The sequence below is a fragment of the Rhinopithecus roxellana genome, chromosome 7 (genome assembly GCF_007565055.1).
Source record: "Rhinopithecus roxellana isolate Shanxi Qingling chromosome 7, ASM756505v1, whole genome shotgun sequence".
Lineage (NCBI taxonomy): Eukaryota > Metazoa > Chordata > Mammalia > Primates > Cercopithecidae > Rhinopithecus > Rhinopithecus roxellana.
In genome coordinates, this window is record NC_044555.1 from 122,214,116 (window position 1) to 122,228,822 (window position 14,707).

Consider the following 14,707-nt stretch of genomic DNA (forward strand, 5'->3'; position numbering starts at 1 on the left):
TGTATAAACCAATGACAAGGCAAGAGAATATTGTAGCCAATGTGTGTATCCGGCTGTGCCGAGATTGGTTGTCACTGCAGAACGAAGCTCAGTGGAATAAGTTAGTGTGGAATAAAAACCTTGGAAACGCTTTTGCAACATATGTTGTATGGGATACCCACATCAGTGAAGTAGTCCAAATTCAATTAAGCACATGCTTTCAGATCTTTCTATTTTGCAATTTTGGAAAAGTGATATTATATGTTTTATTTTGTTTTCTTATGTTTCTTTCTTATTTTACATGCTGCTCTCTTCTTTAATTTCTACTTGAATTGCAGGGTGAAGGATAAAGGGGAGAGTTCAAAATTAAACTGACGTTTACTAGCCTTTTTTTTTTTTTTTTTTTTTTTTTTTTTTTTTTTTTTTTTTTTGAGACGGAGTCTTGCTCTGTCGCCCAAGCTGGAGTGCAGTGGCGCAATCTCGGCTCACTGCAAGCTCCGCCTCCCGGGTTCACGCCATTCTCCTGACTCAGCCTCCCAAGTGGCTGGGACTATAGGCGCCCGCCACCACGCCCAGCTAGTTTTTTTTTTTTTTTTTTTTTTTTTTTTGTATTTTTAGTAGAGATGGGGTTTCACTGTGTTAGCCAGGATGGTTTCGATCTCCTAACCTTGTGACCAACCTGACTCGGCCTCCCAAAGTGCTGGGAATACAGGTGTGAGCCACGGCGCCCGGCCGACATTTACTAGCTTTTATCCAACAAGTTTCAAAATACCGTATCATGTTAACTTCCTTCCCAATTTCAGAGAGGACTTCTATTATCATCTTGTGTTAAATAGTTTCCAATCTAACTTCACCAAAACTTCCAGTTCCCCATTATTTTCTGTTTTTAAAGTGGCTTTTATTTTTCTTCATGGATAAACTAACAGTGTATGATTTCGTTATTTTCTCTCTTTTTTTTTTCTTTTGTCTATGACTTCCAGAAGAATTGAAAACTTAAAAACAAGGAATTTGCTCTTTTTTTTTCTTGAGTTTCTGGCCACTTCTCTGGCCTGGAGCATAGGAGGTAACTAGATAGATAGATAGATAGATAGATAGATAGATAGATAGATAGATAGATAGATAGAAATAGATAGATGCTAGATAGATGGGTAGGTAGCTAGATGTAGGTCACAAATTACATCAGGCTAGAAAAAAATTAAAGTTTTTGCCATACAAAACGTATAGATCTCAATCCAGGAAACTTTAAACCAAGTAGTAAGAAGCTTGTCTTAGAGCAGTTACAGCACAATTTATATACTGTAAAGGAGGAACTATTTTCACCTTTATTGTGATTCACTATTTTCTTTATTTTTATTTTTTATTTTTTTTTCATAAGTTATTGGGGTACAGGTGGTATTTGGCTGCATGAGTAAGTTCTTTAGCGGTGATTTGTGAGATTATGGTGCACCCATCACCTGAGCAGTATACACTGCACCCTATTTGTTATCTTTTCTCCCTCACTTCCCTTACACTCTTTCCCCCAAGTCCCCAAAGTGCATTGTGTCATTCTTATGCCTTTGCATCCTCATAGCTTAGATCCCACATATCAGTGAGAACATACAGTGTTTTGTTTTCCATTCCTGAGTTACCTCACTTAGAATAATAGTCTCCCATCTCATCCAGGTCACTGCAAATACTGTTAATTCATTCCTTTTTAATAGCTGCCTAATATATATATAGGAATATTAGTTTCTTTATCCACTCATTGATTGATGGGCATTTAGGTTGGTTCCAAGATTTTGCAATTGTGAATTGTGCTGCTATAAACATGCATGTGCAAGTATCTTTTTCGAATAATGACTTCTTTTTCTCTGGGTAGATACCTAGTAGTGGGATTGCTGGATCAAATGGTAGTTACACTTTTAGGACTTTACAGAATCTCCACGCTGTGTTCCATAGTGGCTGTACTAGTTTGCATTCCCACCGGCAGTGTAGAAATGTTTCCTGTTCACCACATTCGTGCCAATATCTACAGGTTTTTTTTTTTTTTTTTAATTTCTTTTTATTATGACCATTCTTGTAGGAATAAGGTGGTAACATATTGTGGTTTTGATTTGCATTTCCCTGATCATTAGTGATGTTGAACGTTTCTATATATGTTTGTTGGCTCCTTGTATATCTTCTTTTGAGAACTGTCTACTCATCTCTTTGGCCCACTTTTTGATGGGACTGTTTGTTTTTTTCTTACTGATTCGTTTGAGTTCATTGTAGATTCTGGATATTAGTCGTTTGTCAGATGTATGGATCGGGAAGATTTTCTCTCACTCTGTGGATTATCTGTTTACTCTGCTGACTGTTCCTTTTGCTGTGCAAAAGCTCTTTAGTTTAATTATGTCCCAGCTATTTATCTTTGTTTCTATTGCGTTTGCTTTTGAGTTCTTGTACATGAAATCCTTGTCGAAGGCAATGTCTAGAAGGGCTTTTCCAATGTTACCTTCTAGAATTTTCATAGTTTCAGGTCTTAGGTTTAAGTTCTTAATCCATCTTGAGTAGATTTTTGTATAAGGTGAGAGAGAAGGATCCAGTTTCATTCTCCTACATGAAGCTAGCCAATTATCCCAGCACCATTTGTTGAAATGGGTGTCTTTTCCCCACTTTATGCTTTTGTTTGCCTTGTCAAAGATCAGTTGGCTGTAAGTATTTGGGTTTATTTCTGGGTTCTCTATTCTATTCCATTGGTCTATGTATCTACTTTTATATCAGTACCACACTGTTTTGGTGCCTATTGCCTTATAGTATAGTTTGAAATTAGGTACTGTGATGCCTCCAGATTTGTTATTTTGCTTAGTCTTGCTTTGGCTATGTGGGCTCTTTTTAGGTTTTATATAAATTTTGAAATTGTATTTTCTAATTCTGTAAGGACTGGTGGTAATATTTCTATGGGAATTGCATTGAATTTCTAAATTTCTTTTGGCGGCATGGTCATTTTCACAATATTGATTCTACCCATCCATGAGCATGGGATGTGTTTCCATTTGTCCACGTCATCTATGATTTCTTTTAGCAGTGCTTTCTAGTTTTCACCGTGATACATTAAACATTTTTTAGAGCAAATAGAGCTATTTAAGCTGATTTGTCTATAGTTGATTGGTTTAATTTCACTAACAAATAAACAAAGCTTAGCTTTTGTGTTTGTGATTAGAGAAAGCATTTCCAGGAAATCAGGATAACTTCAGTTTTGCTTACATGGTGGTGGGTGTTTGGCCTTGGTATGTATTTCAACTGTGATATATATATATCTTGAAGTTTGGGTCCACGTTTCCTAGGTACTCCCCTCCAGATTTTCAGATGTAACAAATTATGACTTTATGTGGCTCTGTTGTGGTCTACTCACAGTCTCGCTGTGTTGAATGTATTTTAACTGCTGTGATGGTTAATATTAACTGTCAACTTGACTGGATTAAGGATTACCTAGAGAACTGGTAAAGAATTCGTTCTGAGTGAGTCTGAGAGGGTTTTTCCAAAGGAGCCTGTCCTGTGAGTCAGTGATTAAGTGGGGAAGACTCACCCTCAATGTGGCGGTCATCATGTAATCAGCTGGGGAAACATAGAACAAAAAGATAATTTCTTTTGTCTCCTAGAGTTGTAATATACTTTTTTCACCTGTCCTTAGACATCAGAAATTCAGGCTTTCCAGGTTTTTGAATTTCAGGACTTGCCCCGGTTCCACTCTCCCACCCTCAGTGTTCTTAGGCCTTTGGCTCCAGAATGAGAGTTATACCATTGACTTATTGGTTCCAAAAGCTTTTGGTGTGGACTGGGCCACATTACTGGAATCTCAGGTCTCCAGTTTGCAGGCTGCCTATCATAAGACTTATCAGCCTTCACAATCACATGAGACGAGTCCCTTAATAAGTACCTCTTGTCTATCTATCTATCTATCTATTCAGCTATCTATCTATCTATCTATCTATCTATCTATCTATCTATCTATCTTCTATCTCCTGTTAGTCCCTCTGGATAACTCTAATGTAGCTGCTAACTCCCTGGATTCAATGCCTGACAGTTAAATTTATATATTTATTTTAGAGCATTTGTCTCTATTTTTCCTTTTTATTAGGAAAATTTCAAACTTAAATAAAAGTGAAGAACAGCCTAAAAAAATCCCCATGTTCATCATCCAGGAAAAATAATTATTTATTAGTGATCAATCTTATTTCATATATACATCTATACACTTCCACCCATACCTAATTTATTTTGAAATGAACTTTAGAATATCTTCTAATATAGTGTTTCACAATATAATAGCATTCATAGTTAAAGAAAAAACAAATTTTGAGAGTCAAACATCCTCAATTTATGAGGTACAAACAGCTCCTCCCTTGCTTCAATCTTTCCGTTATTGATGCTGTGAGGAATCCTGAGAAACATCATGTATAAAAATATAATTAATCTTTATTATTTTCTTTTAAAAATGTTTTGTGTTTAATTTATGTGGGTACATAGTAGGTGTATGTATTTATGTAACACATGACATGTTTTTGTACAGGCATCCAATTTGTAATAATCACATCAAGGAAAATTGGGCATCCATGCGTTGAAGCATTTATTCTTTGTGTCACAAACAATCCAATTCTACTATTTTAGTTAATTTAAAATGTACAATTAAATTACTATTGAATAAAGTTGTGGTATAAAACATCAGATATTATTCATTAATTTTAACTGCTTTTTGTACACATTAACCTTTCCTACCTCTGCACCACCACCCCACTACACTTCCTAGATTTTGGTAACCATCTTTCAACCTCCATCTCCATAAGTTCAATTATTTTGATTTTTAGATTCCCCAAATAAGTGAGAACAATTGATGTTTGTCTTTCCATACCTGCCTTATTTCACTTAACATAATGACTTCCAGTACCATCCATGCAGTTGCAAATGACAGGATCTTATTCTTTTTATAAGTACTCCGTTGTGTATAATTACCACATTTTCTTTGTCCACCCATTGATGGACACTTAGGTTGCTTCCAAATCTTGAGTATTGTGAACAGTGCTGTAACAAGCATGGGAGTGAAGATATCTTTTCGGTATACTGATTTCTTTTCTTTTGGGCATATACACAGCAGTGAGATAGCTGAAACATATGGAAGCTCCATTTTTAGTTTTTTGAGGAAATTTCAAATTGTTCTTCGTAGTTGTCATACTAACTTAAATTCTCATCAACAAGGTACAAGTGTTCCATTTTCTCCACATCCTCCAAAGTGCTCGTCATTGCCTGTCTTTTGGATAAAAGTCATTTGAACTGGCTGAGGTAACCCACTGTAGTTTTGATTTGCATTTCTCTGATAATTAATGATGTTGAGCCTTTTGATGCACTGAAGTGCCATTTGTATGTCTTCATTTGAGGCATGTGTATTAAGATCTTTTGCTTGTTGTTAAATCAGATTATTACATTTTTGCCTACAAAATAATCTGAGCTCCTATTATATTCAGGTTATTATTGCCTTGTCAGATGGGTAGTCTGCAAACATTTTCTCCCATTCTGTGAGTTGTTCCTTCGCTTTTTTGATGGTACCCTTTGCTGGGCAGAAGCTTCTTAACTTGGTGTGATGCCATTTGTTGATTTTCGCTTTGGTTGCTTGTGCTTGTGGGGTATGACTCAAGAAATCTGTGCCCAAACTAATGTCCTAGAGATTTTTCCCAATGTTTTCTTTCAGCAGTTTCACAGTTTGAGATTTTAGATTTAAGTATTTGTATTAATCCATTCTCACCTGCTATAAACAACTACCAGAGACTGGGTAATTTATGAAGAAAGAGGTTTAATTGAGTCAGAGTTCTGGAGGCTTAACAGGAAGCATGACTGTGAGGGTTCATGAAACTTACAATCATGATGAAAGGTGAAGGGGAAGCAAGCATATATTACAATGGCAGAACAGGAAAGAGAGAGAGAGAGAGAGAGAGAGAGAGTCACACACTTTTAAACAACGAGATCTTCTGAAAACAGCAAGGGGGAAATCCACCCCCATGATCCATTCACCTCCTATCCTACCAGGCCCCCAACCCCTCCAATTCAACATGAGATTTGGATTGGGACACAAATCCAAACCACATTATTTTGTCCCTGGTACTTCCCAAATCTCATGTCTTTCTCACATTGAAGATACAATTATCCCTTCTCAACAGTCCCTCAAAGGCTTAACTCATTACAGTATTAGCCCAAAAGTCCAAGTGCAAAGTCTCATCTGAGATAAGACAAGTCCTTTCTGCCTATGAGCCTGTAAAATGAAAAACAAGCTAGTTACTTCCAAGATACTATGCAGGTGTAAGCATTGGGTAAATGTTCCTATTCCAAATCAGAAAAAAAAAAAATGGCCACAATAAAGGGGCTACAGGCACCACGCAAATCTGCAACTTAGCAGGGCAGCCGTTAAATACTTTTACACTGTTGGTGGGACTGTAAACTAGTTCAACCATTGTGGAAGACAGTGTGGCAATTCCTCAAGGATCTAGAACTAGAAATACCATTTGACCGAGCTGTCCCATTACTGGGTATATACCCAAAGGATTATAAATCATGCTGCTATAAAGACACATGTACATGTGTGTTTATTGCAGCACTATTCACAATAGCAAAGACTTGGAACCAACCCAAATGTCCATCAATGATAGACTGGATTAAGAAAATGTGGCACATATACACCATGGAATACTATGCAGCCATAAAAAAGGATGAGTTCATGTCCTTTGTAGGGACATGGACGAAGCTGGAAACCATCATTCTGCGCAAACTATTGCAAGGACAAAAAACCAAACACCGCATGTTCTCACTCACAGGTAGGAATTGAACAATGAGAACATCTGGACACAGGAAGGGGAACATCACACACTGGGGCCTGTTGTGGGGTGGGAGGAGGGGGGTGGGATAGCATTAGGAGATATACCTGATGTAAATGATGAGTTAATGGGTGCATCACACCAACATGGCACATGTATACATATGTAACAAACCTGCATGTTGTGCACACGTACCCTAGAACTTTAATACAAAAAATCAAAAAAAAAATCTTGAAGTTCCAAAATAATTTCCTTTGAGTCTAAGTCTCACATCCATACCATATTAATGCAAGTGATGGACTCCCAAGGCCTTGGCCAGCTCCACCTCTGTGGCTCTGCAGGGTAAAGCCCCCATGGCTTCTTTCACAGGCTGGTGTGGAATGCCTGCAGCTTTTCCAGGTGCATGATGCAAGCTGTCAGTGGATCTACCATTGTGGGTTCTGGAGGATGGTGGCCATCTTCTGACAGCTTCACTAGGCAGTATCCCAGTGGGGTCACTGTGTGAGGGGCTGCAACCTCTAAATTTCCCTTTCACACTGTCCTAGTAGAGGTTGCCCATGAGGGCTCCACCCCTGCAGCAGATCTCTGCCTAGACATCCAGGCATTTCCATACATCCTCTGAAATCTAGGCAGAGGTACTCAAACCTCAACTCTTGCCTTCTGCACACCTGCAGGCCCAACACCACATGGAAGCTGCCAAGGCTTGGGGCTTTCACCCTCTGTAGCCACAGATTGAGCTGTACCTAAGCTTGTTTTAGCCACAGCTGGAGCTGGAGCATCTGGGATGCAGGGTGCCATATCCTGATGGTGCACAAAGCAGCGGGTCCCTGGGCTTGGCCTACAAAACCGTTTATTTCTCCTACGCCTCAAGGCCTGCAATAGGAGGGGTTGCCCTGAAGGTCCTTGTTATGCCCTGGTGACATTTTCCCCATTGTCTTGGCTATTAACATTCAGCTTATCTTTAGTTATTCAAATTTCTGCAGCTGGTATCTTGAATTTCTCCCCAGAAAATGGGTTTTTCTTTTCTACCACATGCTCAGGCTTCAAATTTTTCAAATTTTTATACTTTGCTTCCCATTTAAACATAAGTTCCGATGTCAGACCAATTTTCTGTGAATGCATATGACCGAAGACTGTTAGGAGCAGGCAGATAATGTCTTGAATGCTTCACTGCTTAGAAATTTCTTCCGTCCAATACCCTAAGTCATCTCTCTCAAGTTCACAATTCCACAGATCTCCAGTGCAGTGTCAAAATGCCACAAGTCTTTTTGCTAAAGCATAGCAAGAGTTATCTTTACACAATTTCCCAATAAGTCCCTCATCTCCATCTGAGACCACCTCAGCCTGGATTTCACTGTCCATATCACTATCAGCATTTTGGTCAAAACCATTCAACAAGTTGCTAGGAAGTTCCAAACTTTCTCACATCTTCCTGTCTTCTTCCGAGTCTTCCAAACTGTTCCAACTTGTGCCCGTTACCCAGTTTCAAAGTTGCTTCCACATTTTCAGGTATATTTACAACAGTGCCCCACACCCATGTTACCAGTGTTCTGTATTAATCCATTCTTACACTGCTATAAAGAACAACCTGAGACTGGGTAATTTATAAAGAAAAGGAATGTAATAGACTTCATGCTTCCAGGCTTAACAGGAGGCATATTTTAAGTTCAAAGATACATGTGTAGGAGGTACAGGTTTGTTACATGGGTAAATGTGTGCCATGGTAGTGTGCTGCACCTATCAACCCATCACCTAGATATTAAACCCCACAGGTATTAACTATTTATGTTGATGTTTTCTTTCCCCCAATGCCCCTAACAGGCCCCAGTGTGGGTTGTTCCCCTCCTTGTGTCCATGTGCTCTCATTTTTCTGCTTCCACTTATAAGTGAGAACATGAGGTGTTTGGTTTTCTGTTCCTGTGTTAGTTTGCTGAGGATAATGGCTTCCTGTTCCATCCATGTCCCTGCAAAGGACATGATTTCATTCCTTTTTATGGTTGCATAGTATTCCATGGTATATACGTACCAAATTTGCTTTATCCAGTCTATTATTGATGGACATTTGTATTGATTCTGTGTCTTTGCTATTGTGAATAGTGCTGTAATGAACATACATGTGCATGTATCTTTGTAACAGAATAATTTATATTCTTTTGGGTGTATACCCAGTAATGGGATTGCTGGATGTAATTGTATTTCTAGTTCTAGGTCTTTGAGTACTTGCCACACTGCCTTCCACCATGGTTGAACTAATTTGCTTTCCCACCAACATTGTAAAAGCATTCGTATTTCTTCACAGCCTCACCAGCATCTGCTGTTCCTTGACTTTTTAATAATTGCCATTCGGTCTGGTGTAAGAAGGTATCTTTGTGGTTCTGATTTGCATTTCTCTAATGATCAGTGATGTTGAGCTTTCTTTTCATGTTTGTTGGCAGCGTAAATGCCTTCTTTTGAAAAGTGTGTCTGTTCATGTCCTTTGCCCACTTTTCAATGTTTTTTTTCTTGTAAATTTGTGTAAGCCCTTGTAGACTCTAGATGTTAGACTTTTATCAGATACAAAAATTGCAAAAATTTCCCTCCATTCTGTAGGTTGTCTGTTCACTCTGATCGTAGTTTCTTTTAATGTGCAGTAGTTCTTTAGTTTAATGAGATCCCATTTGTTAATTTTTGCTTTTGTTGCAGTTATTTTTGACATTTTCATCATGAAATCTTTTTCTGTGACTATGTCCTGAATGATATTGCCTAGATTTTCTTCTAAGGTTTTTATAGTTTGATGTTTTACATTTAAGTCTTTAATCCATCTTGAGTTTATCTTTGTATAAGGTGTAAGGAAGGGGTCCAGTTTCAGTGTTCTGCATATACCTAGCCAGTTTCTCCAGCACTATTTATTAAATAGGGAATCCTTTCCCCGTTGCTTGTTTTTGTCAGGTTTGTTGAAGAGCAGATGGTTGTAGATGTGCAGTCTTATTTCTGAGATCTTTATTCTGTTCCTTTGGTATGTGTCTCTTTTTGCACCAATGCCATCCTGTTCTGTTTACTGTAGCCTTGTGTTTGAAGTCATATAGCATGATGCCTCCAGGTTTGTTCTTTTTACTTAGGATTGTCTTGTCTAGACAGGTTCTGTTTGGGTTCCATATGAATTTTATGGTAACTTTTTTTCTATTTCTGTGAAGAATGTCAGTGGTAGTTTAATGGGAAGAGCACTGAATCTTTAAATTACTTTGGGCCTGTAGGGCCACTTTCACAATGTTGATTCTTCGTATCCCTAAGCATGGAATGTTTCTCCATTTGTTTAAGTCCTCTCTAATTTCCTTAAGCAGTGGTTTGTAGTTCTCCTTGAAGAGATCTTTCACTTCTCTTCTTAGCTGTATTTCTAGATATTTTACTCATTGTGTAGCAATTGTAAATGGGAGTTTATTCTTGATTTTAAGTGCCACACACTTTTAAATAACCAGATATCATGAGAACTCACTCACTATCATGATAACAGCAAGAGAGAAATCCATCCCCATGATTCAATCACCTTTCACAAGGCTCCTCCTCCAATTCAACATGAAATTTGAGTGGGGACATAAATTCAAGCCAATTAGTCTTTAATTCATTTTTCATTTGATTTTCATATATGGAGAGAGATATGATTATAGTTTCATTTTGCTGCATGTGGATATTCAGTTTTCCAGGCACAATTTATTGAAGAGACTGACATTCTTTTCTAATATATGTTCTTGGCACCTTTGTCAAAAATGAGTTCACTGTAAGTGTCTGGATTTCTTTCTGGGTTCTCTATTCTTTTCCAGTGGTCTGTCTGTTTTGTTTTGTTTGTTTGTTTTGCCAACACCTTGCTGTTTTGTTTACTATAGCTCTGTAGTAAAATTTGAAGTCAAATAATGTGATTTATCCAGTTATTTTTTTCTTTTTGCTCAGGATAGCTTTGGCTATTCCATGTCTTTCATAATTCTATGTAAACTTTAGAATTATTTATAGTTTTGTGAAAAATGACTTTAGTATTTTTATCTTTGTGTACAGTAGGCTGAGGAGGAAAAAAAAAAACGACAGGTTGTTCTTTGCAGCAGAGGCAGAAGAAAATTGGTGTGAATGAACCCCAACCACTCAAATTTGTGTGTTCAAGTTGACTCTTCAGCAGAACATGCCATGCTAAGGTGATAAGAATGAAGACTAAGACTTATGATGATGCACTTCGACTTAATGAATTGTAAATTTATTTTATCTTCCTTGTTATTTTCTTAAAAACTGTGCTCTAGTTTAATTTATTCTAAGAATACAGTATATGACACATATAACTTGCAAATATGTAATATTGACTGTGTATATTGTTGCTAAGGCTTCTAGTCATCAGTAGGCTATTAGTTTTTAAGCTTTTGGCAAGTTAAATCTTATAGACAATTTTTTTACTTGATGGGGCATTGGCATCCCTAATCCGTGGTTTTTTCCAGGGTCAACTGTATTTTACAAAATATTATTTTGCACTGGAACAAAAATTTAGTATAATTCGAGGTTCAATTGTGATAGAATTAATTTTCAAGGGACTCAGAAGGAAAATCTAGCATTTCGTATTGTGAAAAAATGAATGTCAGTTCCATTTTGCAAAACTTTATCTCTCTTTATATTAAGAAATCTATTAAGTAGTATAAATATATTACCTAAAAAAGAAATCACATCATTAGGGTATCCTCACTTCATGTGAATTGGCTATTATGGCACAAATGGTAGAAACTGCTGAATCTTAGTGATAAGGAGACCAATAAATGCTATCTTGACGTACATGTTTATACCAGGTGCCAAAATCCAGAGATTAATTAACTGCTGATGCCATAATTTACCTAATGAGAGAGAAGGAAAAGAAATTAGGAGAAGAGGAGTGGCACAGTGGCTGGTAACCTTGCAACCATTCAATCAGGAAAACATGCCTTATATGTGGTACCAGTGAGACAACACTGGCAGTTATGCTATATTTTGCACTTAGAAACATGATGAAACTTACTGACATAAACTTATAAAGCCATAGTGAAACTTTGGCTTTATAAGTGAAGACGTATATGTAGCTTTATACAATTCACAAAATGGACTCCTCTTTATTGCATGTAGGTAAACATTTTATTCACTTCCTACCAGTAATGCCATGGCTTCTGTTATTACTATTTGAAATATATGCATTGGAGCTTTTATCTGCATGTACATATTAATATTACATTTGTTCTTGTAGGTATTTCTCAATTAATTGTTACTTATTTATCCTAAATATTTCCTAGATATAGGTAGAAATTATTACATAGGCTTGAAAAATATAAGCTTTCCTACTTCCTACTCCCTCCCATGGTCATTGCCGAATTCTCTGGTAATCCTAGTCCACGTCAAAAGCAAGTTTGCTTAGGAACGAGTCCTCACACATATGAAGTTATCCACCTCTAGACCTTTAAGAATTTCAAAGCTGGAAAGCATATACGTCCTGGGACAGTGCATCCTCTGTATCATTAGTATTTTTATAGTAATTATTATTTCTTCAAATGATGTAGCCACATGATGATTATCCTGCACTTATCACAGTTGAATTCAAATAATCATATTTCTTATCATTCTTTCCTGCTACTCTATAAGCTTCATGAGGGTGGAGATCTTGTCTAGTTTTACCTAATGCACAGTAGGTACTAGGTAAATGAGTGAATTAATATATTATTATCATTATTTACCTTACTTATTTCCTGTACTATGTACTAATCATTGTACTAAGTCCTACTAACACAAAAGGTGGAAAATATAATTCCCAATTTAGGTGATTTCTACATATGATAAACAAGATTGAAAGATAATACATATTTCCCGTTCTGGAAGAGTAAATCATCGTGTTTTCTATTCGCATGTGTGTGACAATCAAGGTCCTTTCAGATGTCTTAAAGTTTGTCTCAAAATTTACCAAAATCAGCTTTACAAAGAACAATAAATTGTTAAAGACACTAATATTGTGCCACTCTGTATTTGTAAGTGCACACAGTTCCCTTAGCTCTCTGAAGGTTTTTTGAATACTCTCCTTAACTGACTCATGAAACAAATACAGTTTTGACAGTAAGCTGAGCAATATACTGTACTTTTTGGAAGAGTTGTCATGAAATGAAGGATATAAGGTGCTACAACTCAAACAATTGTGGAACTTCATTATTGAGCTGTGTTCTACTTCTTTCCCTGCAGAATAGTTCTCCGAGTGACACGGAAATAATCCAGTTCTTTCTTTTTCTTCCTCATAGATTTCAAGGATAACTATAGAATGCACTGGGAATGCAATTATCTTGAGATAGGAAGGAAATGCCCCAAACAGTCCTGGAATAGTTTTTGTCCTTCCTATGTAATATAATATCTTCTAACTACTTTTCTGTACCCATTAACCATCTGTACCTCCCTGTCACCCATCCACTACCCTTCTCAACCACTAGTAACCATTGGTAATGTAATATCTTGAGTTAGAGAGGAGTTGCTGGGATAGGCTGGGCTTTTTTACTCATTCTGTTGGAAGAAGGATATCTTTCAAAGCTTTACCCAGGATTCCTTTTCTCCCTGAAACATATAATCTGGAGTGGAATGCCTTTTGGCATCCCTCAGCTATAATGCAAGTGAACAAAGCATAGTCAAGACTCCAACCACTCAGGGCAGATTTCTCGAGCCTAGAGGAATCAGCTCACAATGGATCCTGGTCTTTTAGCCCATGGTTCCTACCTGTAAGTAATAAGTTATCTTCATGTATCTTTTCACATATGAGTATATTCTGTGTCACTAGGCTCACATAATTTGGTAGCCAGTGCACAGTGAATCTGCCTCACACTGTCCCAACAACTGCTAGACGAGTAAACGGCAAGAAAATGTGATTACATCCATAAAACTCATTTCACTAGCTTTATTTCCTTGAATTTATTTTCATTTGGGCTCCTCAGTCAAAATTATCACAGTAGCCTTTATTTTTGACACATGCACTTGACTGTAGAAGTTGGCACTAGAGAATGTGTTTTATTCTAAGTGAGTATTTTTGAAGACCATCAAGTATTATCAAAGAGATGCCAAGCTATTTTTTGAAAATGCTTGGATTAAGTGTTTTCCAGTTAACTTTTTTCTTTAGCTGATGTCACTTAGGAGACTGTGATTCTGTGAATGTACAAATGACTATTTTATGAAATGCTGTCAACCTCAACAAGCAATAAAATATCTCAACTTCCACAAGATATTTAATTAGCTGCATGTAATGCTTAAAATACAATTGAGAATACTATGAGATAATAAAGACTTGTTTGGTGTTGATATAACAGAAATGATCTTGTCACTATCTCTATATTCCAAACCCTACTTAGAACCACTGCAGGTAAGTAAAACTAACTTAAACCATTTCAGAAAAAAGAGAATCTTAGTCGTTTATGTGAATGAATGTACACAGTCTGCTATAAAGCGGCATAGCAATTATCAGTAGTTCATGTTTCACCTACTTATTTGATATTAATAAGAAATATCTACTTTATAGTTCTCCCAAGCCTTTCCTGTTTATTCAGGAGATTAAATGAAAGCAACAGAAGTGAACAAATGGGGTAGAGTGGTGAAGAGAAGCAGTCTATTTTAATTGAAATCCATCAACTCTGTCATCTGATAAATATGGTTTAGAATTTACGCAATTGTATTTTAGTTGATAGAGTCATATAATGATAATGAACCAATATAAATCTGTTAAACAGGAATAATGACCGTACCCAACCCATAGCATTTCTCGGAGGATTTCATGGGGTTTTACACATAAACATATTGTCACGATGGCTAGTCCAATGTAAACATTCAACAAATTCTGGTATCATTGATCTGGCAATGGTAAACTGATCAATAAATACAGCTTTAAAAATAAAGGAATCAAAAAGTAG